Source organism: Apodemus sylvaticus, chromosome 4, assembly GCF_947179515.1.
Source record: "Apodemus sylvaticus chromosome 4, mApoSyl1.1, whole genome shotgun sequence".
In the NCBI taxonomy this organism is placed as follows: domain Eukaryota; kingdom Metazoa; phylum Chordata; class Mammalia; order Rodentia; family Muridae; genus Apodemus; species Apodemus sylvaticus.
The window spans coordinates 107,940,703-107,967,687 of record NC_067475.1 but is presented as its reverse complement, the minus strand read 5'-3'; the positions used below and the strand labels follow the sequence as shown (position 1 = coordinate 107,967,687).

The 26,985-nt window shown below is 37.5% G+C and overlaps 1 long non-coding RNA gene and 1 pseudogene across 1 annotated transcript in view; both read right to left on the bottom strand.

Moving 5' to 3' along the window:
• Positions 1–6,335: 6,335 nt before the first annotated feature.
• LOC127683682 (homeobox protein TGIF1-like) lies at positions 6,336–10,246 on the bottom strand (annotated as a pseudogene).
• Positions 10,247–11,498: 1,252 nt separating this feature from the next.
• LOC127683310 (uncharacterized) overlaps positions 11,499–26,985 on the bottom strand; it is a 33,177-nt gene continuing 17,690 nt past the window's right edge. The window contains exon 3 of the long non-coding RNA XR_007977517.1: positions 11,499–14,306. This is a non-coding gene — a long non-coding RNA (uncharacterized LOC127683310). The remainder of the gene's footprint in view (positions 14,307–26,985) is intronic.

The following is a 26,985-nucleotide window of genomic DNA, read 5'->3' as shown; positions in this document are numbered from 1 at the left end:
CCAGGGAAAGGACTGTGGATAGAGGATCATCAGAGATAGAGGTGATAAAGGGAGGACACTGGATTCAGCTTTGAGTATATCATAAGCCACATGCAGTTATTTTTAATATGGAGTTACCCAGAGGATTGAAAGATGTAAATATATTGTGAACAGAGAGACTGGAAGCTTTCCAGGTAGTCCATTACTAAAGATTGTATAGTCTGGATCATGTTGACTTCTATTAAGGAAACCTGGGGGGAAACAGCTCATATCATCAGAAAGGGGACATTTTAAAAATAAATGAATGTGACAGAAGTTATCTAAGTTGACAGTCAGTTGTGTGAGTTGAAAGGACGATTGTTGAGGGGGGATCCAGGAAAGGGGAAATCATTTGGAACGTAAACAAAGAATATAGAAAATAAAAATATTAAAAAAATAATAATAAATAGGAATAAATTAAAGTTATATGAAGATATGATCTGCAGACATTTTCCTCATCTAATTTGCACATGTAAACACAAAGAGGAGATTTTACATTTTGCTTATTGTGATATTCAAGAGCAAATTATGACTGCTCATGCCACAGGAAGTTTTCACCCTGCATGTAGCTAGGAATGACTGACTGGCCATATCATAACATGCCAAATTTTCCTGCTGTTGAATTTCATGCAATGCCTAGCATTATCCTTCTTTTCCTTGGAGACAATAGGGTGTTCAAACTATTCATTCACTGTATGAGACTGAGGTCATCTTAGTTTTACCAGACCTCAGTAGGGACTCTTACCTATGACCCTGGAAGTCTGTATGGGGATAATCTTATACTTGAGTACAAAGAAGTATTTATACTAGTTCAAAATACTAGGCCATGGTTCAGCACCTTGCAGCAAAAATCAGATAATTGCTATGGATCATTTAGATATTAAAGATATTTTAGACTTCTTGAAATGTTTTAAAATCTCAGCTTAATTCCAGTTCACATTTTCCATCTAACCATCTTGCAGTCAAATTATATATACCACATATTGACAGTTTGGCTGATTAAAAACCACAACCATATAGACAGAAGGTGCATCTGTATGATTACAGTGGAGTTGAGGGCTAAGGATATAGTTCATTGGAATAGTATTTGTCAAGCATTGTCCAAGGTATTGAGTTTGATCTTCAACAGAATTTCCCCCCAAAAAATTAGAATAGAACTAATAAATTCTTCTTGTGTGGTAATGATAGTCAACATGGTGTTGTAGTACAATACATTATTCACATGATTTTGTGATAATGTGTGAGCATTCCAACTGTGCAGCTAGCTGCATGAAATTTCAGCACATAAAGTGATGGCATCTGAACCATGAATTTCTTGAATAACACATTTCTCAGATGTATCTCTGTTACTAAGCATCTGAACTGTATCAACAATATGAATGGACCATGTCAAACATGAAATCCCTCTCAAGCAATTAGAAGTCATGTGTGCTTCAAGAAGTAAAAAAAAAAAAAAAGCCAATGAATAAATGAGCAAGTTGTTATTCTGCTTTACTTTTTCCTCCTTGGACTCTGCTGAAATCCCATTCACACACTTCATTTTGTTGTTAAACACATTTCTTTTCCAGTTTTAAGACAGCAAGAACTCTCATTTTAAAAAGCTAACAGTAATAGAGACCAAGGACAATAACTCTTCTAAGAGAGAATATATTTTATACCATCTTTGGATAAGATGTAAATCCAAAGCTGTTTAAATGAATTAACTATATACTGAAGTAACCATAATACTTTTAGCCATAAATTAGGTTGACTTAAAAGAACTCAGTAGAACATTCCAAAGTTGGTTACAGAACCAAAGAAACCGAGCTCTTAATTTTCTTTTAAAGGAAGTTGGTCTTTATAGGTGCCAACAAAGTTCATAGTTTTCCTTTTTAATATACTATCTTGGAGTCCAGACACTGAAAATGTGATTAGAGTGCCCCATTAAGCCTATTGACAAAGGAGTATTTCTCATGGAGAGAAATACAGTGCATTAAATGCTATATTTTAATAAAGAAACACAAGAAATGAATAATTTTATATTAGCAAATTTTAGAATACCAAACTATTCTAAGTGTTTTTCTTAAATAATTTTTTCAATTTGGATTATATTAAGGTTTGTTGTTGTTGTTGTTGTTCTTGTTCTTGTTCTTGTGGTTTTTCGAGACAGGGTTTCTCTGTGTAGCCCTGGCTGTCCTGGAACTTACTCTGTAGACCAAGCTGGCCTCAAACCCAGAAATTCACCTGCCTCTGCCTCCCAAGTGCAGATTAAAGGCGTTTGCCACCACCCCCGGAAGGTATTTTAGTGTCTTAGTTTCTTTTCCTATTTCTCTGATAAAATACCCTGGCAAGAACAATTAAGGGAGAAAAAGGTTGTTCTGGGTCACAGTTCAAATATCTCATTCACAATCTGGAACAGAATTATGACACATGGTGCTCCCAAGTTCCCTATCTCTTTTTATACAGTTCAGCATCTTCTATCCATGGGGAGTTTAAGCTAAGAATTGTAATAAACTTTAAAAAGTAGTACTAAAGACAGCTCACAAGTCATAAGTATCTTGAGAATATTTGTCAGATAAATGGAAAACTACAATTTTGCTATAATAGTATCTCTCTGTAAAATACCTTAAGAAGAAAAGATGCTCTGGTCCAGACCATTTAGTGAAAAGCTGTGCCGAGGGAGAACTTGCTGGTGGGTGTATCTTTTCCTTTTCCACCACCTTGTTCACTCCACGTATGTCCTTAGATCGCTTGTCAGGCATGGTTCTGATTCCCATATACCATGAGAACTAGAGCAAGCACTTATTCAAGGAGCACAACTGACCAAATGTCTGGAAAGAATATGAAATGCTGTAGCTCTCAACAAAGTAAACATTTGGGAAATGGATCAGCGACTAAATGAATATACAGGTCAAGTGATTTACCCATTTCTTTAAAAAAAATATATTTTTAATAGGTTCTAGGTTCGCTCCTTAGATGGTGCCGTACTACTGCCCTCTGAGTCTCACGGTGTAACAAAGGGAGCCTTTTCTGCTTTGCAATTCCCACTGGCTCCCCTTCTCCCAGCAGCCACTGCACAGCTGTGTTCTGTGGGCTTTTCTTTCTGTAAGGAGCTTTTGTCTCTGTTGTTTTGTAGTATCCTTCTGTTTCCATCAAGAAAAACCCTCTTTGGGATAGCATATTTAGATTTATATGATATAAATAAATACGTAAGCAGAGCTAGACATATATTTTTAGATTCTGACTTTCTCCTTCACTTCCACAAAGTAATATACACATCTGCTCTTTTATCAGAAGTCAACTTGACATTTTTGTCAAGTGAAAATATTTTAACAACATTTCATGAATAATAAAATAATTGGCATATCATATCATTTATAAACTTTTTAATAACCATAATTTAGCCTTCATCTGTGAGACTTTTCTTATTCCCTGTATATAGACCATTACTGAACTTGCACAGCCCAGAATGCTCTCCTTTTGCCCCCTTTCATTAGAAATGTCTCTTTGTCTGAATTTTCTCTCTCTTTCTTCAGGTCCATGTTACAGATTCTTCAGAGTTCTCTCAAAACTACTTCCATCGAAATAATACCTAAGAGTTCCCTAAGCATTAGTAATTTGCTAGTGTGTCAACCATATCAAAGCGATTATAATCTTAACTGCAACCACATGTTTAAATCCACATTTCATAACTGTATGTCATAAAATGTATCTGAAAATTAAAGACTTTCCAATTAGTACATCTGATCTCTATGTTATCTGTAAGTAAATGCCTACTAAATTAGTGGACAGTTATAAAAATAATCCATACTTCTTGTTAGTCCTGAGAGTACAGATTTTCACATGCATCTTAATAAAAATTAATAGTTATTTCTTAGAGTATAGTTCAGTGGCAGGACATTTTCTACTCATGCACAAAGCCCTAAGTCTTATTGTACAACCACAGAAATGAAACTTTTTTTTCCATAGTCTAAGTTAATTTTGAAGAAAATTTTATGTATATGTGTCTGCCTTTGTAAAATTAAGCAATTCTTCACACTTGGAAATTTCCGTGAAAGGGAACATAATTTTTTTTAGTATTAAAGTATTCATTGAAGTGTGAAAATTCTTATTTATTTTCTCATTCATTTACACTTAATATCGCTATTTACATACATATTGTTCTTCATTCGGAATTCTATAGTCCTTGGCTTTAAAATTTTATGACCTTGTTTACAGACTGGAAGTTATATTCCAGAAGCCAAAATAAATAAAATTATTCCTCAGGACCTTTGGAAATTTTTAAAATAACTTAATGGTAATTTGTACCATGTTTCTATTATAGTAAACATAAAAATGGCAAAATAAAATGCTTATGATGAGATTCCTTTTCCATTCTTTTCAGTCCTTGTCCTTGTGTTTACACCTCTTTAGAACCCATATATCTACCATATAGATACCATATAGATACCCATATATACCCATATAGATACCCATATATCTACATCGTAACAAGAAGCAATACTCAGCTTGAAAGAAACTTTGGGGTTTTTTGTTGTTGTTGTTGTTGTTGTTGTTGTTGTTTTATTTTTGTTTTGTTTTTTTAATTTAAGGGTGACTTTCATTTTTTTATTTTCCATATTCTTTGTTTACATTGCAAATGATTTTCCCATTCCTGGTTCCCCCTCCCCATAAGTCCCATAAGCCCTCTTCCCTCTGCCCTTTCTCCAATCAACCCCCTCCTATTTCTCTGTCCTGGTAATCCCCTACAATGCTGCATCAAGCCTTTCCAGGACCAGGGCCCTCTCCTTTCTTCTTCTTGGGAATGATTTGATATGTGAATTATGTCTTGGATATTCCTGGGTATTCCAAGCTTCTGGGTTAATATCCATTTATCAGTGACTGCATTCCATGTGTGTTCTTTTGTTCAGTATCTTTAGTCATTAGGGAAATGCAAATCAAAACAACCCTGATATTTCACCTCACACCAGTCAGAATGACTAAGAGTAAAAACTCAGGAGACAGCAGGTGTTGGCAAGGATGTGGAGAAAGAGAAACACTCCTCCACTGCTGGTGGGAATGCAAGTTGATACAACCACTCTGGAAAACAGTCTGACGTTTCCTCAGAAAACTGGACATGACACTTCCGGAGGACCCTGCTATACCACTCCTGGCCATATACCCAAAGGATTCCCTGGCATGCAATAGGGACACATGCTCCACTATGTTCATAGCAGCCTTATTTATTATAGCCAGAAATCTGGAAAGAACCCAGATGTCCCTCAATGGAGGAATGGATACAGAAAATATGGTATATTTACACAATGGAATACTACTCAGCTATTAAAAACAATGAATTAGTGAAATTCTTAGGCAAATGGTTGGATCTGGAAAATATCATCCTAAGTGAGGAAACTGTTTTTGCTAAAGCTTTCCAGATCTCTTCTGCCCTCATATTGAGGTTTATCTGAATACAAATCCATGCAAAGTATTCAGATATCATCCTCCACTCACAGACATAGCCCCACTACTGACCCCTGTAGCTCTTTATCCAAGTATTTATAAAAGTCTTTTACTTCTCTGAAAATGGCCTCAAAATTTTGCTAAGGATTCTTAGGGAAATCAACTTTAAACTTGACTATGAGACATTACTTCTAGCACATTTTCTCCATCATGAATCTTTGTTTGTGGCTTAAAACCTATGGTCACAATGATGAGAGCAAAACCATTAAGAAAGAATAAACAATATGAAATAAGCCAGAATGCTCTGAACTCTGTAGGAAAAAGTGGCAGCTAATTTAAATAGACAGTGTGAATAATATTGTTTTCTGGTTGCTTTGATAAAACACCCTGACAAAAGCATTATTAGGGAAAAGGAATGTTTTAAGAAAATACTTTATTACATCATGAAGAAAAAAAAAAGAACTCCACCTACTAGATTCACACTTGCTTGAATCTAAAAAACAAACAAAAACCCTGAAAATTTGTTTGTTCATTAGACTGTATGTGGCCATCTTGTTCTACCTGGGGAGAGAAAGCTGTTAGGGCTTCTAAAAAAAAAACACATTTAAAAAAGAAAGAGTGGAGAGAAGATCAAACAATATTGAGAACCATCTCACATTATGAAAGATCTACCAAGAAACATTTGAAAAAGAAAACCCTTTGTTTCTACAGTAGCTTTAGTCTGTAGTTCTTGGAATGACTGTATTCCATTGGCTATATCTTAACAACTGTAAACTTCCTTTGAGCAATCCCATGTGCAAATATTAATAGAAAAAATATAAAATAATGTGTCTCTTGCTCTCACCCCAACAATCAGGACCATATTTTGGGGAATGGCTTCGTTTGAAGAAAAATGTTCAAGCTGTGAGTTTGACCTGAAGACTCATCTCTGCTGCCATTGAGTGCAACATTCATTAGAATCTGGAATCTGCTAAAATTCTGGTTGAAGTCTAACCGAGTAGCTGGGAGGAGTGTTGAAAAGACCTCTCTGGGGTTTGCAAGCATTATTTGGGAACATGAAGAAGATGTCTGTAAAGTTGCTACACTATTTGCTGTATATCCATGTTATATGCCACATCAATCATTTGGCAGAGAGAAAGTCCCATTTTCAATGCAGTCATGGTGGTATGGCAGATCACTGATGGGTAAGCCAAAATGGATCCTGGGGAAGAAGGTGTAGGAGACACTGATCTTCCTAGAGTTAGGTTGAGTCCAGTGCAGGAATGAACTTGTATCTCCTCTAGAACTGGCATGACATTTTTGATACCTATCTTAGTTTCTACAGAGCTAGCTTCTGAAATCCTGTTCCCGTGGCTGGAAAGTGTGAACTGATTTGGATCTTTGCCATCCTTTCTCACCTAGTCAGGGAGGAGCCTGGAATACGTGTCAATGAACAGGTGTGGACAAGTATATCTGTAGTGCTTTCTCTTGCTCTGTTTATACAGCCAGCGTCGCAGAATCTGGACAGACTCCTTGGGAAGATTACCTCTCCTCTTCTTGCCAGAGGGGATGTCCATGCTGTCTTCATCTTCAGTGTCTCTGCTAGATGCTGCAGCAATGCCAAGTACCCGAAGTCTTCAAAAATTCCATATGTTTTATGGTCTCTCATGTAACTACATCTGCACAACTATATAAGGTAGAAAGCAGGGTGTGTGTTTGGAGGCAACTGTGTTAATTGTGTCCCATTGGAAAAGGCAGCCAAAGGCAAATCAAAACAACCCTGAGATTTCACCTCACACCAGTCCGAATGGCTAAGATCAAAAACTCAGGAGAAAACAGGTGCTTGAGAGGATGTAGAGAAAGACGATCACTCCTCCACTGCTGGTGAGGTTGCAAGCTGGTACAACCACTCTGGAAATCAGTTTGGCAGTACCTCAGAAAACTGGGCATAATACTACCGGAGGACCCAGCTATACCACTTCTGGGCATATACCCAGAGCATTCCCCAGCATGTAATAAGGATACATGCTCCACTATGTTCATAGCAGCCCTATTTATAAGAGCCAGAAGCTGGAAAGAACCCAGATGTCCTCAACAGAGAAATGGATACAGAAAATGTGGTCTATTTACACTATAGAATACTACTCAGCTATTAAAAACAATGAATTCGTGAAATTCTTAGGCAAATGGGTGGAACTGGAGACTGTCTTCCTGAGTGAGGTGACCCAATTACAAAGGAACACACATGGTATGCACTCACTGGTAAGCAAATATTAGCCCAGAAGCTTGGAATACCCAGGAAACAACTCACATATCAAATGATGCCCAAGAAGAAGGAAGGAGAGGCCCCTGATCCTAGAAAGACTCAGTGCAGCAATATAGGGGAATACCAGGATAGGGAATCAGGAAGGGGTTGATAGTGGAACAGGGAGAGGGAAGAGGGCTTATGGGACTTTCAGAGAGTGGGGATCCAGGAAAGGGGAAATCATTTGAAATGTAAATAAAGAATATATCAAATAAAAAAAGGAAAAAGCAGCCAAGGTCTGGGTCTCAAAAGAATTTATTATTTTCACAAATCCTGGCTATAGTGCTTTGAGACAGAGAAATCACAGCAACAGGAACTTGGTAGAATTAGTCACACTTCGTTTGCTCTCAGAACTAAGGAACAGTGGGTGACTACACTACTTTCTCTTTCTCACACAGTCCAGGATCCTCTGATGCAGTTAAGATAATTATTCCACATAAATTAATGTATTCAAGACAATCACTCCTTCACAGGCATGCATAGAAGCCTGTCTCCCAGATAACTGTAGGCATTGTCAGATTTATAATTATCCCTGCCCAATACAACTCTGTACATATCATTTGATAACTCAAGACATGATATTTAAAACCTGACACTCCACCCCTTATTAATAATGACCTTGTGTTTTTCTCATAACCTAAAACGCAGTTCAAGTTTAAAAGTCCACATATTCATTAACATTCAACACTTTAAAAGTCCAAAGTCGAGGGATACCTGGGTTCTTTCCAGCTTGGATGCAAAAAATGTGGTTTATATACACAATGGAGTACTATTCGGCCATTAGAAACAATGAATTCATGAAATTCTTAGGCAAATGGATGGAGCTGGAGAACATCATACTAAGTGAGGTAACCCAGTCTCAAAAGATCAATCATGGTATGCATTCACTAATAAGTGGTTATTAACCTAGAAAACTGGAATACCCAAAACATAATCCACACATCAAATGAGGTACAAGAAGAATGGAGGAGTGGCCCCTTGTTCTGGAAAGACTCAGTGTAGCAGTACAGGGCAAAACCAGAACAGGGAAGTGGGAAGGGGTGGATGCGAAAAAAGGGGGAGGGAAGGGGGCTTATGGGACTTTAGGGGAGTGGAGGGACAGAAAAGGGGAAATCATTTGAAATGTAAACAAAAAATATATCGAATAAAAAAAAAAAGTCCAAAGTCCCTTACTGTAAGATCCTATAACCTCCAAACAAGTCCTTTACTTCCAATATTTCATGACAAAGTAAACATTCTTATTCCTAAAAGGGGAAATCTTGGAATCCAAAGGAATGATCAAACTAGAGAAAAACAAAAATGCAGAAGGGAATGAAAACTAATCTATCATTTCATTTCCATTACCCAGAGTTCATAAAGTAATCTCCTGACTTCACCCTTCAGTTTTCCTGTTTTCAGCAGTGTGGACTCTGGGGCAAGCTCCACTTCAAACCTATAAACTACCTTTATTGGATGCCTGTGGGGCAGTCAGCTCCAATAGTCCACTGGTCTTTCTGCTGCAGTTTAGGCTTCTTAGATTTGCTCCATGGCCTCTTAGAGCCTCTCCACAGGACTTCCAGCCCTGCCACACATGCCTGGTTTCATCTGTTCTTCATGACTACCTCAATTCTTCATCTGTGAGGCTTTTGAAACCAAGGCCATGTGGACAATGTTATAGAATTCCACTGCCAGTTCAAGATATGGCTTATCCCGCTAGGATAAGTTATGACAACTTCCATGTGCTGCAGCTAAAGAAATAACTTGCTTTGCCATTTCCCTAATGCAGAGCACCCAGTTGGCCTTTAATGGCCTTAATCTCATTAACATTTACAGTTGCTTTGTTGTCTGCATGGTTTGTACACAACTTTAATCCTATCTATATACCTTTCATCATCAAACAAATTAGTCCATTATCTTAATATGTAAGTTCATTCTAGTTATCCAGAACATGGTGGAACGTTGCCGAATGAAGCCAGATTCTTCATATAAAAAAAATGAAAAAATAAAAAAAACCATAATGACCCAATCAGTATATCATAGAAATGGCCTTACTTCTTTTCCTTTGCTGTGATAATATATTCCAACTAAAGAAACCACCACCAGTCCTCCAATCGTGATGCTGGTTTATGTGAGCAGATCAAACAGCACCCTTCTGCCCCAGTCTTAACAGGACACCCACAAGCTGAGGGAAGTGAAGACAGTTTGCAAGTACAGTCAGTCTCAGGACTGTTGACTACAACTGGTGACTGCTAAGGTTTGACACTCCATGACAAAGTCATCTTTAGGGCTTTTCCCTTGGTTTATTGAAGGGTTCTGGAATATTTCTGGATTGACACTACACCTCCACTCTGAAGGTGTTTGGAATTCTGTCTTTGGCTTTTTTCTCCTTCTTTCTTTAGGTTATGAAATTTGTATGAATGATTTTTATATCCAGACCCAACCATGAACATTATTATTGTGTTTCCTGTAGGGTTGGTTTTGTTATGCAGCATGAAAAAATGTTGTTTTCAACCTTGTTTGTCTAGAGTTGTGGTTTCTAATCATTTCGTTAAGGACACCTAAATGATTTAGTTGGGGAAAAAAGAAAGAAAGTAAAATGGACAAAAGAAAGAAAAAGAAAGGGTTTATTTAGCTCACTCTTCCAATTCAGTCCCTCATTCAAAAAAGGTCACAATAGAAGGTGTTTGAAGGAGCTTGTTAAATTATGTCTCTAGTGAGAAGCAAAGACTGGGGAATGAATTCATGGTAGTGTTCAGCAAGCATTCTTTCAAACAGTCCATGCACCTTTTCCACTTCTGTATAGGTCAAGATCATCTGTGGGGATCAATTAATGTAATGAAAAGAATCCCCCATAGTAATGTTTGGGGCTCTCTCAATGGATTCTAAGTTTTGTTCAGTTAATATTATTAGCATTAACCATCATAGATATAAAGCATTAATGCTATGCTTATTTATAATTATTATGACTACAAGACCTCTCATGCTCTAAGGATAATTTTCGACTATACAAACAGTAGAATACAACCATGATTCAAATATTATTTAGATAAAAACAAAATATTGTTACTTTTATTCTGTGCCATTATTCCTCTTTATTTCCTACATCCTCTTCTTCGTCCACCTCTTTTTTCTTCAGGACAATTGAATCCCAAAGACATGAAGATAAAGCTCATATTTGCAAAGGTGTGGGAGACAGTGCTTTGCACAGCTTTGCTTTACCTTGTACTGCTTCAATATAAGAGTGGGGATGGGTATTCTTCCAGAAGAGCACATCATATCAAGCATGAGCATAGGAGGTATAGTCAGGTGAGAAGAGTTTTCATATGGAGATCAATAGCAGCAGTCAGCAGAAGCCCATCACATAAAGAGGTAGTAATTAAATAAACAAATATATTTAAAATAACACCAGTTTTCTTATTGTAAAATAATGGTGTGCAACTATAAAAAACAGAGCTTCCAAACAAAAAACATATGTTGATGGTCAGTTAATGTTTAAATTAGGTGCCATGTGGAAGAAGGGCTCAAATATTTATCATGTATATATATATATATACATGTACACATATATATGTGTACATATGTGTGTATGTATATATATTTGTACATATTTATATAATTTAATTGTAATGAACGTAACATCAGAGTGTTATGTGATAAGACTTTCTGGGGAGATGCAAGACACACACACACACACACATACACACACACACACACACACATCTAATTATTCCAGATAGGGAGTCCTAGACAAATCAAAGTAAGGATACTACCAAATTCCAACTTGGTGAATCAATTTGCTTTATTGGGGTTACTTACAAGAATATGGTAGTTACTTACAGGAGCAGAAATAACTCAAAGACTTCTGTATCACCAAAGTCCATCACAGCATGAATGCCAGTTCACAAAAGCTGTGGATCTGGAACACACTGCACAACCTAAAAGCATCTCAGTATGTTGGACAGCATTCTTTCCAGGTGACTCACTTGTTCTAAACCTCGTCCAGGAAGCTCCTAATGTCTCTGCTTCTTCCAGGCAGCTGATCTGATCTCAGAATCTTTTGTGATACTTGGTTTATCTACAAGCAACTCTCAGTGGTCTTTTGTCTTTGTTGTTGTTTATATAATCTTGAAGACTCAGAAGCATAGTGAATCTGATGAGTTTGGGAGGCTTCCTGAAGTTATTTTGAGTTTCTTACCTTCTTCTGGCTTAAAGTGTTTCCATGGCTGATTGAATGTTTCAATCTGGAAGAATCTACTATGCAACATAGAGGTAAATGTAGGCTCAAAGTTTACAAAATCACTACAAGAAAACAGAATAGATTCAGCAAGTTTAGTTAATGTTGTATTAAATTTAAACCATAGTAATCCTGAGCAAGAAAGATGGCTCAACAGAGAGAGGGACTTGCCCTCAAGCCAGATGAGCTGAGTTATATTCCTAGTGTCCACATAGTGAAAAGAGAGAACTGACTCCACTAAATTGTCCTCTGACCTCTACACGAGAGTGTGGTATATGCGTGTCCACACACATATACAAATAATAAATGAAAGGGTACCCAAGAATTTCACGAGAGTGAGAATGTGGTAGTTTGAATCCTATTGGCTCCCATAGGCCCATAGAGAATAACATTATTAGGAGGTGTGGCTTTGTGGGAGTAGGTGTGGCCTTGTTGGAGTAAATGTGTGACTGTGGAGACAGGTTTTAAGGTTTTATATGCTCCAGCCATGCCCAGTTGGGCAGTCCCCTTCTGCTGCCTGTGAACCAAGATGTAGAATTCTCAGCTCCTCCAGTTCCATTTCTGCCTGCATGCTGACATGCTTCCTGCCATGGTGATAATGGACTAAACCTCTAAAACTGTAAGCCAGATTCCATTAAACATTTTCTTTTATAAGAATCGCCAGGGTTATGGTGTCTCTTCACTGCCATGGAGACCCTAACTAAGACAGAGTTATAAGAAAGGCACACACAAAGCAAGGTCTCCCTAGAGAAATTTCCTTAGCCAAGACACAAAATGGCTACCCCTGAGTGTCAGAGACAGCAGCATATTAAGCCAGGGGGTAGTTTGTATAAGGTGAACAGGAACATGTGCACATAGAAGTGGAAAAATCCAGCAGCTGCAGCTGAGTCGTGGGGTGGGAGGGAGGGTGCAGGTGACTCTGTGACCCTAGTTCCAGAGTTGAACAAAGGTCAGGGCCTTAGAAACTTTCCATTTGCACAACAATAACAGTTCTCTAAAGTAGCTTTTAAATGCTATACTTAACCCAAAATTGGTATCCAGATTTTTTAGAAGAACTTGCATTTCAAGTAGAAAATGAATCTCTTAGAACTTAACCCAAATTAGCCCAATATATGCATAGATGTATGTATATGTATATCATTTTCTTATTTTAGATAGATTTTTCTCTCATTCAATATATATTAACCACAGTTTGATATCTTTCCACTCCTCCCAGCTCTATCTCCCATTTCTCTTCTTCCAAAGATCCTCTCCCCCTCTTTTCCCCTCAGAAAAGAGTAGACTTCCAAGAGGCAAAACCGAACTTGACAACACAAGACACAATAAGGCAAGGCAAAAGCTTTCATTTTGAGTCTGGACAAAGCAACCAAGTAGGAGGAAAAGAGTCCCAAGAACAGGCAAAATAGTCAGAGATACACCCTTTTCACAAGAAAAAGATATATGAATGGTAAAAAGAGTATATGAAAAGGTAAAGCTACTTAATAATTGCTGTTAGTTTGTGTTGAATGCCACAGTGACACCCAGTAAAATCCCACTGGAATGGTTTAACATATCCAACATCTTCCACATTCAAGTACCAGGAAGAGTGTAGCACATTCAGAACTCTTCCTTACATCTCAGAGCAACGTGAAGTGACCCAGTTACTTTTACAATAATTTCAGCAAATATTGGAAGTAGTACATATCCATTTAACTCCTATATGTTTGCCCAATAAATTTGAAAAGTCCAATGAAAGACAGATAACATGTTCATGGCAGCTTCATTAGAATACTCTAATCCTTAAATGGAATTCACATATTCATCAGCAGTGCATCAATAAAGTACAATATAGTCTTAGAACACAGATTTCCTTAACAATAGAAATATTGAAGTGTTAAATACATACATCAGTGGACATGTCTCAAAATTATTATGGTAACTGATACATACAAGGCTAAACAAATGTGTGAGCTTTATAATTGCATTAGTAGAAGAGCTCAGAGAACACAAACTGATCTCATAGGATGACATGGTCATTTCAATCATGTTCCTCAAATTCAGTCAAAGCCAATCTAAAGCCAGCCATGAAACACTAGAAAAATTCAAATTAATTGAAATTACACAAAACAAATGTGCCACAAAAGGTGAGCTCCCCAAAACAGCTCCCAGATGTAAAGAAATGCCACAACTGAGGGCCAAGACACTCCACTGATATATTCTCTATAAAGGGTCTTGTCATACAACTGACAAGAAATTGAGTGGGATGTGAGGATTGTGTTTGACTAAAGAACTGTACTGGAACTTCAAGCAATTCGTGATTAGAGAGTCACAGTGTAACAAGGTCCAGTTCCTGATCCTGGTCACATCGTAGACGTACTGAAGATGTCCTGCCTAAGAGAAAATAGTATCATGTTAGGAAGGGAGGGAGCTTCACATTCTTAACTTACTCTCAAGTGCTTTAAAATAAATGAAATTTAGGGGACCATACTTATAATCTTTTCTGAAATTGAGGTGATATGAAAATTATAATTACTCTTATTAGCCCAAACTATCTATATTAATCCTATGCAGCACTTCAAAGTGTCTTTTATAGGCATGTACAACAGGCAGACCAGAGGCTACATGCACTTTAAGACAACTATATGTGCAACAGGACACAGCATGTTGAATATCTTCAATGCCGTCTTCACTTTTCATTCTCAGAGTCGGTATGGCTTTGTTTGTGCTCCCAGAAGTCACCTCCTTGCAGTCCATGGCTTGTCCTATCCTTCTTCCTGTCAGCTTGGTCTCCTCCTCAAGAGGAGCCTGCTTGTCTTTGGCTTTGGTAGGCACAGCAGAGCTATGGTTGCCTTGGTTCTCATTTGGACCAGACTCCTGTGGTTCTTGAATCTACTCAGTGCTGAAAAGTTCCACAGAAGGACGTTTCACCACTGGAGAATCTGTTCTTGACACAGACAAACAAATGATGGCTTTTGAAAATTTGACCTTGAGCCTTCCACCCTTTTGGTCTCTCACATTTTTAGAATTTTTTTTATATTTAAGAGATACTTTATTTTAGACTCTAGTCTTATTGTTGACAGTAACTATCATATGGATATCTTTTTAAATTAGCAAAGATATAAACTATGATTGCTACACATGGCCTTTCATAATATTAAACATAAACTAAGTGAATTTGGAACTAAGTTCCTTGGTCCAAAAGTAATATTGTAAGATATTTTTAAAGTTGCAGCTATTTGCATGTGTATATGAGTGTGTATTTGTGTGTGTGTGTGCTCATATGAATGTGTATATGGGTATGTGCACAAATGTATGTTTGTATACATTTTGTGTGCCTGTACATGTGTACAAAGTACATAAGTAAGCCCATGAGTATGTATGTGTGTATGTGCGTGCATGTGTGTGTGTGTGTGTGTCCATGTCTGTGTGTGCATGTTCATGTGTGTATGTGGGCCTGTGTGTGTGTGCAAGCATTCATGAGTATGTGAACTGTATACATTTGTGCACTTATGTATATGTATGTACATGTCATTGTGCACATATGGTTGAGCATGTGTATGGCTTTGCATATATATGCTTGCACATGCATGTGTTTGGAAATTTGAATGCATGTGTGTACAAATGCATGTGTTTGAGTGTGTATGTGAGTGTATTGTATGCATATGTGTATTCATATGTGCACCTATATGTGTATTGTTGTGTGCATACCCACATACATGTGCATACATGTGTGTCTACATGTATATGTGTTGAGTGCATATGTGTGCTCATGTTTATGTGTGTGCATGCACATGTGTGTGTGATTGTGAACACTTGTGTGTGTTGTGTGTATGTGAATGTGTGTGCACTATGTGTATGTTCATGTGTATTTGTGCACACACTAAGGATTAAACCAAGGTCTTCCTTCCTAACATGCTACATGACCAAGCTAAACATCTAGCCTTCAAATCGAGTTTTATTCCAATTTTATCTTATTTTACTGTGATGATATTTAGTCTGCATGTATCAGCAAGCACCACTTACATGCTTAGTGCTCACAAAGGCCAGATGAGGGCACCAGACACCCTAGAATAGGAGTTATGGGTAGTTGTATGCTATCATATGGGGCTGAGAATTGAATCCATGCTCCTTGCAAAAACAGCCAGTGTGCTTAGTCACTGAATCATCTCTGAGCTCTCAAATCCTATTAAAATGCTTGGTAGTTGTTATTAAACCTTGATTTGACCATTTATATAAAAACCTGAGTTTTGCAGGCAAATGGATGCAACTAGAAAATATCCTGAGTGAGGTGAGGTAACTCAGACCCCCCCAACCCCTCCCAAAAAAAGACATGCGTGAACTTCAGGGATGGAAATGGAGAGGTGCCTGAGGAAAAGAAGGTCCAGCAACAAGCCCAAAGTGTGATCCAGCTCAAGGGGAGGTCCCAAGGCCTGACACTATGGAGTGCTCACAAAAATGGACTTAGCATGACTGCACTCTGGAAGTTCCAACAAGCAGCTGAAAGATTCAGATGCAGATATTTGTACCCAACCAATGGACAGAAGCTGCTGCTCCCTGTGGTTGAATTAGGGAAAAATTGAAAGAAGCTGAGGAGGAGGGCAACCCTCAGTCTCAATTAACCTGTACCCCTAAGATCTCTCAAACACTGGACCACCAACTAGACAGCATACACCAATCGATATGAAGCCCCCAACACATAGACAGCAGAGGACTACCAGGTCTATATTCAGTCAGAGATGGTGCACCTAATCCTCAAGAAACTGGAGGACTCAGGGAATTTTAGAGGTCTGATGGGATAGAGAATAGGGGGTAGAGACATCCTCAAGGGGATGGGGAGGAGGTAATGGATCTAGAATGGAACTAGAGGGTGGATTGGGGGCAGCAGGGGAAATAAAATCTGGAGTGTAAATAAATAAATAAAGAAAGAAAGAAAGAAAGAAAGAAAGAAAGAAAGAAAGAAAGAAAGAAAGAAAGAAAGAAAGAAAGAAAGAAAGTTTAAAAATACTATTAAGAACCTAATTTTGGACATATCTGAGAAAAGTCATTATCAAAAGATCAGAGAAGAGTGCAAAAGTAATTTTCTGTTACTTTTATGATACAGCTTTGTTAAGTGATGCCTATGACTACTAAAAACATTATTTCTCTCCAATTTCTTGGTATCTTAGAAATATGCAAAGAGTGTAAATTAAAATTTTGGCATTCATTTTGTATCTTCAAATACATATTTCTGGCAGAAAGATTTGAATGTGTATACACATCATTAATAATTATTCCTAGAAAAGGACAACCAAGGAAATCCTGAAACAAATTTGAGACCAATTTTGGCTATTTTTATTTGAAGTTAATATTTTGAGTTTTATTCCAGGCCTTTTAATCTTGTTTTAAAAAAATAAAACACAGTGATAACATTTCTACAGTTTCAGTTCTAATTTAATTATCAATTGTCTCTTTCCAGGGTGTCTTAACTACTGTCCTTTCTCCACATTATACCCTAAAAATGTCTCTGACCATTCATTCTCTATTCCATTTATTTTGACAAATATTTCCAGTTAATAAACTTTTGATGAGCATTCAAGGGATTTCAGTATGAACATGTAAGAGCTGGATATTGAACAGCAAGCACTACCTTTCTTCAGACTCTTGACAGTGCACACTGTGCCAAGCCATAGCTCTGTATTTCCCCACTGTTCAGGATTCATACATTCTCATTTTTATTTCACTGGAATACTTTGTTCCTCTAGTTTTTAAAGGTTTAGAAATGGAGAGAAATTTTGATCTAGGATAAATCACAATGAGAGCATCATTATTTTTTGATTGAGTAAATGGTATTTGAGACTTTTGTGCTTTTGATATTTATGTGATAAGTTAAATTGAGCTAACCAGTAATGTGTTGAGATTTTGGTAGATGTTAGGATGAGGTGAGTGAATTCCCCATGTATGAAATAGATGTTAGCACAGAGAATGTATTGTGAAATACACAGAGAATGTATTTCCCTTGCATAAAAGATACTGAAAATAAAGTAGATATTCACATGGTCTCTGGAAATGACAACTATTAACCTATTTGGAAAGGAAGACCTTTTCAGATATAATACAGCTAAGGTTATTAAAACAAGCAGATAATCCTGAGTCATCTTGGTGGACTGTTAAAGTCGTGACAGTGTCATTATGATGTTTTGATGGAAACAATGAAGACACAAACACAGAAAAGCATGTGTGATCTGAGAGCAGCTCCCAAGCCCAGAAATGTGAAGACAGTCACCAGAAGCTGAAGAGGCAAGAGACAGATGGTCCCCCAGTGTCCCAGTGAGAAAATGGCCACAGAGACTCCAGTTTTTCTAGGCTCCAGATGGAGAGAATAAATTTCTGTGTTGTTTTAGTTACTGAGTTTGTGGTAGCATTATTTTCTTTTACAACAGCCTCAGAAAAACTGAATGTAGCATCTTTTTCTCTTTTGCACTGTGGCCACATTTTTGCTAGCATCGACAGAACAGCCAAATATAGGAGTGGAAGTTGTCAGCATGCATTTATACTTGAAAAATAAGAAAAATTGGAACATTATAAATTATGCACAACTATTCATATACAAAGTGCCTTATAAAAGTTAAATATAGCAATAAATATGTTACAATAACCTGTGGAAAGAGGAAAAACAATTATCTGGAATTAAATGCTTCCTAACATCATTAAATTATATACTAGATAAAAACTCACAGAATTTGAAATAAAAGTAGTTGAATTTACACAAATTTCTAAAATTCAAATTATTGTGGACATGTTTATCTGGTATATTACTGATAATAGAATATTTGAAAACATAACAAACCATTAATTATATTAAGTCAGCTATTTATGCTCTCCATTTTCATTTATATTCTAGAGTGGATAACCTACTCAAAACAGATCAATCAGTATTATCTGCTTCTAAACATGACTCACATATATAATAAACAGATACACACAAATGTAACATTATTTTCAGTCACTAATTAATTATTCTCAATGTCTACATTCATGACTATTAGCAGGGAAATTACTACTCAGGTAGAAACTATATTTCTCAGCTTCCTTTGCAGCTATATTCAGATCTACCACCAGTTTCATATGATCAAAACCACTCTTTTTCCTCTTTTCTTTCTTGATAGAAATGTACAACAGCATGAACCTGATGTCCATGAAGATTGGATCCTTGAAATTAAGTATATGTGTGGTCCTGAAAGGTATCTTCATGACTGTGCCTCATTGTCATGAATAGTTCTTTTTTCTGATATGTTATATAAATAAGAGAGAAAAAACGTACAAACTTTTTGAGACTCTTAATTCTGGATTATTTAATAATATCTAAGCCTACTCTTTAAGAAATAAGCAGATCAATTTGCATGAGGATAAAAGGGCTTCATGAGCAGAGAGTAAATAATAAGAAAGCAAGTTTCTAGAGAGGCAATGTAGCATGCAAATACACATTTGTTCTAGTTTTCCTCAAAGCAAATGGTCTCAGGAAACAAGCTGGAGTTGCCATTCTGATATCAGATAAAATTGACTTTCAACCTAAAGTCATCAAAAGAGACAAGGAAGAATACTTCTTGCTGGTCAAAGGAAAAATACACCAAGAACTCTCAATCCTGAACATCTATGATCCAAATGCAAGGGCACCCTCATTTATAAAAAGAAACTTTACTAAAGCTCAAAGCACACATTGCACCTAACACAATAATTGTGGGTGACTTCAAAATCCCACTCTCCTCAATGGACCAATCAGGAAAACAGAAACTAAACAGGGACACCATGAAACTAACTGAAGCTTTGGATCAATTGGATTTAACAGATATATATAGAACATTTCATCCCAAAGCAAAATAATATACCTTTGTCTCAACACCTCATGGTACCTTCTCCAAAATCAATCATATAATTAGCCACAAGACTTACTTCAACAAATATAAGAAGATGGAAATAATCCCATGCCTGCTATCAGATCACTATGGAGTAAAAGTGGTCTGCAATAGCAACAAAAACAAAAGAAAGCCCACTTATACACAGAAACTGAATAATACTCTACTCACTGATAACTTGGTCAAGGAAGAAATAAAGAAAGAAATCAAAGACTTTATAGAATTTAACGAAAATGAAGGCACAACATACCAAAATCTATGAAACACAATGAAAGCAGTGCTAAGAGGAAAACTCATAGCCCTGAGTGCCTCCAAAAAGAAAATGGAGAGTGCATCTACTAGAAGCTTAACAGCACAACTAAAAGCCCTGGAACAAAAAGAAGCTAATTCACCCAGGAAGAGTAGAAGACAGGAAATCATCAAACTCAGAGCTGAAATCAATCAAGTAGAAACAAAGAGAACCATACAAAGAATCAACAAAACCAGGAGCTGGTTCTTTGAAAAAATCAACAAGATAGATAAACCCTTAGCCAGACTAAGCAAAGGGCACAGAGACAGTTTCCAAATTAACAAAATTAGAAGAGAAAAGGGAGATATAACAACAGAAACTGAGGGAATTCAAAAAATCATCAGATCCTATTCCAAAAGCCTATACTCAACACAACTGGAGAATCTGGAGGAAATGGACAATTTCTTAGACAGATACCAAATACCAAAATTAAATCAGGATCAAAAAGATCATCTAAACAGTCCCATAATCCCTAAAGAAATAGAAGGGGTCACAGAAAGCCTTCCAATGGAAAAAAAAGCACAAGACCACATGGCTTTAGTGCAGAATTCGATCAGACATTCAAAGAAGACTTAACACCAATACTCTTCAAACGATTCCACAAAATAGAAACAGAAGGAACACAACCCAACTCCTTCTTCAAAGCCACTATTAGGCTGATACCAAAACCAAACAAAGATCCAACAAAGAAAGAGAACTTCAGGCCAATTTCCCTTATGAATACTGATGCAAAAATACTCAATAAAATTCTTGCTAACCAAATCCAAGATCACATCAAAACCATCATCCACCATGATCAAGTAGGCTTCATCCCAGGAATGCAGGGATGGTTCAATATATGGAAATCCATCAATGCAATCCACTACATAAACAAACTCAAAGAAAAAAAACACATGATCATTTCATTAGATGCTGAAAAACCATTTGACAAAATTCAGCATCCTTTCATGCTAAAAGCCTTAGAAAGAACAGGAATTCAAGGCCCATATCTAAACATAGTAAAAGCAATATACAGAAAACCAGTAGCCAACATCAAACTAAATTGAGAGAAACTTGAAGTAATTCCACTAAAATCAGGGGCTAGACAAGGTTGCCCCCTCTCTCCATATCTTTTCAATATAGTTCTTGAAGTCCTAGCTAGAGCAATTAGACAAATAAGGAGGTCAAAGGGATACAAATTGGAAAGGAAGAAGTCAAACTATCACTATTTGCAGATGATATCATAGTATACTTAAGTGATCCAAAAAACTCTACCAGAGAACTCCTACAACAGATAAACAACTTCAGCAAAGTGGCTGGTTACAAAATAAACTCAAGCAATTCAGTAGCCTTTCTATACTCAAAGGATAAGTAGACTGAGAAAGAAATTAGGGAAATGACACCCTTCACAACAGCCACAAACAGCATAAAGTATCTTGGGGTGACTCTAACCAAATAAGTGAAATACCTATAGGACAAGAACTTCAGATCTCTGAATAAGGAAATAGAAGAAGACCTCAGAAAATGGAAAAAATCTTCCATGCTTGTGGATTGGCAGGATTAATATAGTTAAAATGGCCATCTTGCCAAAAGCAATATACAGATTCAACACAATACCCATCAAAATCCTAACTCAGTTCTTCATAGAGTTAGAAAGAGCAATTCTCAAATTCATCTGGAATAACAAAAAAACGCAGGATAGCTAAAACTATTCTCAACAGTAAAAGAACTTCTGGGGGAATCAGTATCCCAGACCTCAAACTTTACTACAGAGCAATAGTGATAAAAACTGCATGGTATTGGTACAATGTCAGGCAAGTGGATCAATGGAATAGGATTGAAGACCCAGAAATGAACCCACACACCTATGGTCAATTGATCTTCGACAAAGGAGCTGAAAACATCCAGTGGAAAAAAGATAGCCTTTTCAACAAATGGGGCTGGTTCAATTGGAGGTCAGCATGCAGAAGAATGTGGATTGATCCATTCTTATCTCCATGTACTAAGCTCAACTCCAAGTGGATCAAGGATCTCCAGATAAAACCTGACACACTGAAACTAATAGAAAAGAAACTGGGGAAGACCCTTGAGGACAAGGGCAGAGGGGAAAAGTTCCTGAACAGAGCACTAATAGCTTATGCTCTAAGATCAAGAATTGACAAATGGGACCTCATAAAATTACAAATTTTCTGTAAGGCAAAGGACACTGTCAAAAGGACAAAACATCAACCAACAGATTGGGAAAGGATCTTTGCCAAGCCTACATCTGACAGAGTGCTAATATCCAATATATACAGAGAAGTTAAGAAATTAGACCCCAGAGAACCAAATGACCCTATTAAAAAATGGGGTACAGAGCTAAACAAAGAATTTACACCTGAAGAACTTCGGATGCCTGAGAAGCACCTCAATAAATGTCCAACATCATTAATCATTAAGGAAATGCAAATAAAAACAACCCTGAGATTTCACCTCACACCAGTCAGAATGGCTAAGGTTTAAAACTCAGGAGAAAGCAGGTGCTGGCAAGGATGTGGAGAAAGAGGAACACTCGACCACCGCTAGTGGGATTGCAAGATTTTACAACCATTTTGGAAATCAGTCTGGCAGTTCCTCAGAAAAATGGACATGACACTTCCGGAAGACCCTGCTATACTTCTCCTGGGCATATACCCAGAGGATTCCCCGGCATACAATAAGGACACATGTTCTACTATGTTCATATTTATAATATCCAGTCTTATTTATAATATCCAGAAGCTGGAAAGAACCCAAATGCCCCTCAGTGGAGGAATGGATACAGAAAATGTGGTATATTTACACAATGGAGTACTACTCAGCAATTAAAAACAATGAATTAATAAAGTTCTTAGGCAAATGGTTGGAACTGGAAAATATTATCCTAAGTGAGGTGAACCCAATCTCACAAGAATACACATGGAATGCAATCACTGATAAGTGGATATTAATTAGCCCAGAAGCTCTGAATTCGCATGAACAGTTAGCATATCAAATGATATCTAAGAAGAGGGAAAGAGAGGGCCCTGGTTCTGAAAGGAGTTGATCCAGCATTTTAGGGAAATAGCAGGACAGGGAAATGGGACGGGGGTGATTGGGAAATGGGCAGAGGGAAGAGGGCTTATGAGACCGATGGGGCGGAGGGAACCAGGAAAGGGGAAAGCATTCAGAATGTAAACAAAGAATATAGAAAATAAAAAAAAAGAAAAAGAAAAAAATATTTGTGAATACAAAAAAATAGGAAAGAAAATCAATCCCAGATGTCTAAGTGTGTGTTAATATATATTCAAAGGGTTGGCAAGCTCTCTGAAACCAAGGGTTCAAATTCTGTATCCATAACATTCTACACATACGAAACAAAACAGTTTAGTCTCTGCTTCTCTTTTCACCTGCAAAATGGAGATAATTGCAGTACCAATCTACCTCAGAGTTTTGTCGTACCATGCACTGACATGCATGGCACGACAAAATAAGGTTGCATGACCTTATTATCTATGCAACCAGAGAAGTGCACATCACATGGTATGCTTACAACAGTAACTTATTCTTATCATGCAAAGTAAAGTTGCATGACCTTATTACCTATGCAACCAGAGAAGTGCACATCACATGGTAAGCTTACAACAGTAACTTATTCTTGCCTGATACAAAATTATTCTAGGCTCAACAAATGCATTAATTCTAAAGCCATGAAGAATTGTCTATTCATATTCTTGATTCTTGTCATATAGAATCAAATTAGTTTCTTCTGATCCATAGTCTCAAACAGCTACCAAGATCTCCCTAAGATGAAATCCACTACTTGGGTCAGTGACTGAGCTTATCTACTGAAGAGTCTGAAGTATAATTAAAATAGCTTCATGAGCCTCTTTTCTTGGAATGTTCCAACATTCTTATAGGAAATTGTTGCAATCCATAGAAAGCTCAAACACAACAAAAACAGAAGAAAATCAAGAGGCAAGCTGATTGATATATTTGTTTAAATGCTGCTCAAAGAGATGGTACCAGTGGCTAAAAAATAATGCTACTTCATGGGTGTGGGGGTGATGCCCACTCTCCCCTCTTGCAAGCAAGAGATCTAACCCTGCGTTCATGAGAGTGGGTGAACTGGCTCTGTCTCTCAGCAGCCACAGTACTTGGAAGAGTTGGGCCTGCATCTCACCTGGATGGCACAGAAAAGCTGACCTAGGTGGTGGGGCCACGGGTGAGCCAATCCCAAGGGTGAGAGCTCTGGAGAGCTAGCCTTGCCACTCTGCAGTGAGGTGGTGTGGGTGCAGGGGTGATTACTTCCCTCACATACACAATAACTCCAGTAGTTGAGAGACCTGATGCCAAGGGAATGAGAGGGGGAGAGCTACCCCTGCCCCTTCACTGGCTATAGAACTCTGGAAAGCAGGCCATGCACCTTGCCTGGGTAACATAGTGGAGCTGGCCTTGATAGTGAAGGCACAGGTGAGCCAGCTTCTTGCAAGCTGTAGGGTGTGACAACAGGAAAAACTGGTCCAGCCCTTTGCATGCTGCAGTACTTGGGAAAGTAGACCCAGGGCTTTGACTAAGAAGCACAGTGGAGCTGGCTAAGGAGCCATGGCTGTAACTGAGCAGGCCCAGAGGGCATGCAAGCAGAAGAGCTGACCCTGCCTCCAGAGAAATGGGTGGTCGAGCTAGAGCAGTCCTGCAGAGCTCACCCTGGTGGTGTGACTTAGAGCCTGTCGGCTGAGCAGGACATCTACCACTCAGGTCAAGATCCAGGACTCTGAAAATCTCTATCATCTGTGAATGGTTGGGACTCCTGAAAGGGCCAGTCCTGCTGTTCCACAGCTGCAGGAGCTCCATGAAATAAGGCAACAACAGGATAATCAGGAGGAGTTCCGGTGAGGTTCCAAAACTGATGGTTTCAGAGAAACCAAGACCAGGAACCAGAGCAAATACTCATTTCAATGAACATTTGTGAGTAAAGATATGTTACAGGGGTATACACTATGGGACACACTGTGACATACTGTAGCTTCCATAATGAAATGTTTTCCATGCTCTCTCTCTCTCTCTCTCTCTCTCTCTCTCTCTCTCTCTCTCTCTCTCTCTCTCTCTCTCTCTCTGTGTGTGTGTGTGTGTGTGTGTTTTATTTTAAGAGGGAGGTTGGGGTTCCAAGGATGAAGGGAGAATATAAGGGACTAGAAGATGAGTGGGATTGGTAGGATTGGGGTACATGGTATGAAAATCACAGAGAATCAATAAAAAGTTTTTTAATGCCACTTGATATTACGAATAGACATTGAATTTGAAAATCTTTTAAAAAAATTCTACCAAGTTACTGGTAAAGGAAAATTCTTGTCATGCATGTAAAAGCAGGAGAAAACAGAGCTTTGTAAGAGAAATTGGGAAGAATTCCTCACTTAAAAATTTTATCCATCACTTGACAAAGAGAAACACCCTGGATGAAGGGGAAGCTGATGACATGAAGCCTACATGTTCAATACATCGCCTTGGACATTAACATCACCTTGGAGACAGAAGGTGTCATAAGCCCCTCCTCCAAGTGGAAGCTGTGCATTTCCCCTCTGGAGCATCATGGCAAACCTTGAGAAACTGAGAAGGGAAGGATGAGAAAAGCCTTCTGGGACTCAGGAAGCCAGTGTTCATCTATATAAGGCAAAGAAGCAGGGTCAATATCATACCAGGTGGATGAGATGTCCTCTCCCACAGACTCAGTAGCAGAAATTCTGAGAGGTATGATTTGGGGAACCAGGCTCTCAGAAAAGTGAGTCTGTGAAAATAATAAGTCATTAAAATTACAGAAGACATGACAAGGGATGTGCGACCCACTTGTGTTTAGTTTGGGTCAGGAAAAAAAGCAACCTCAAAAAGGAATCTGTCATGAACTACAGATGGAGCCATATGTTTTTAATATTAGTACATTTACCCATGTTAGCATCTTGGATTTTAGTTTATTTTCCTTTCTCTTTTCAGCTAATGTCTTCTGCTGACATTTACAAACAACACATCTTACCTGGAATGTTTTTGAAATTTCAGAAATTCTAAAATCAGGGACTAGACAAGGCTGCTCTCTCTCTCCATATTTTTTCAATATAGTACTTGAAGTTCTAGCTAGAGCAATTAGACAACATAAGGAGGTCAAGGGGATACAAATTGGAAAGGAAGAAGTCAATTTATCACTATTTTCAGATGATATGATAATATACTTAAGTGACCCAAAAAACTCCACCAGAGAACTCTTGATAAACAACTTAAGCAAAGTGGCTGGTTATAAAATCAACTCAAGCAAATCAGTTGCCTTCCAATACTCAAAGGCTAAACAGGCTGAGAAAGAAGTTAGGGAAATGACACCCTTCACAATAGCCACAAACAATATAAAGTACCTTGTTGTGACTCTGACCAAACAAGTGAAAGATCTGTATGACAAGAACTTCAGGTCTCTGAAGAAGGAAATCGAAAAATACCTCAGAAAATGGAAAAATCTTCCATGCTCTTGTATTGGCAGGATTAATATAGTTAAAAATGGCCATCTCGCCAAAAGCAATCTACAGATTCAATGTATAAATAATTCTTTACTAATTTTCTCAAATCATAGCTTGGAATTTTTAATTTAATTTTTATTTTTAAATAAATATTATATTATTATATATTATATGTTATGTTATATGTTATGTGTTATGTGTTATGTGTTATATTACACATTACATATTGTATATTGTATATTATATATTATATACTATATATTATATATTATATATTATATGTTGTGTGTTGCATGTTGTATGTTATGTTATATGTCGTATGTCTTATGTTATATGTCATATGTAGTATGTTGTATGTCATATGTCGTATTCATATGTCATATGTCATATGCTACATGTTTTGCTATATGCTATAT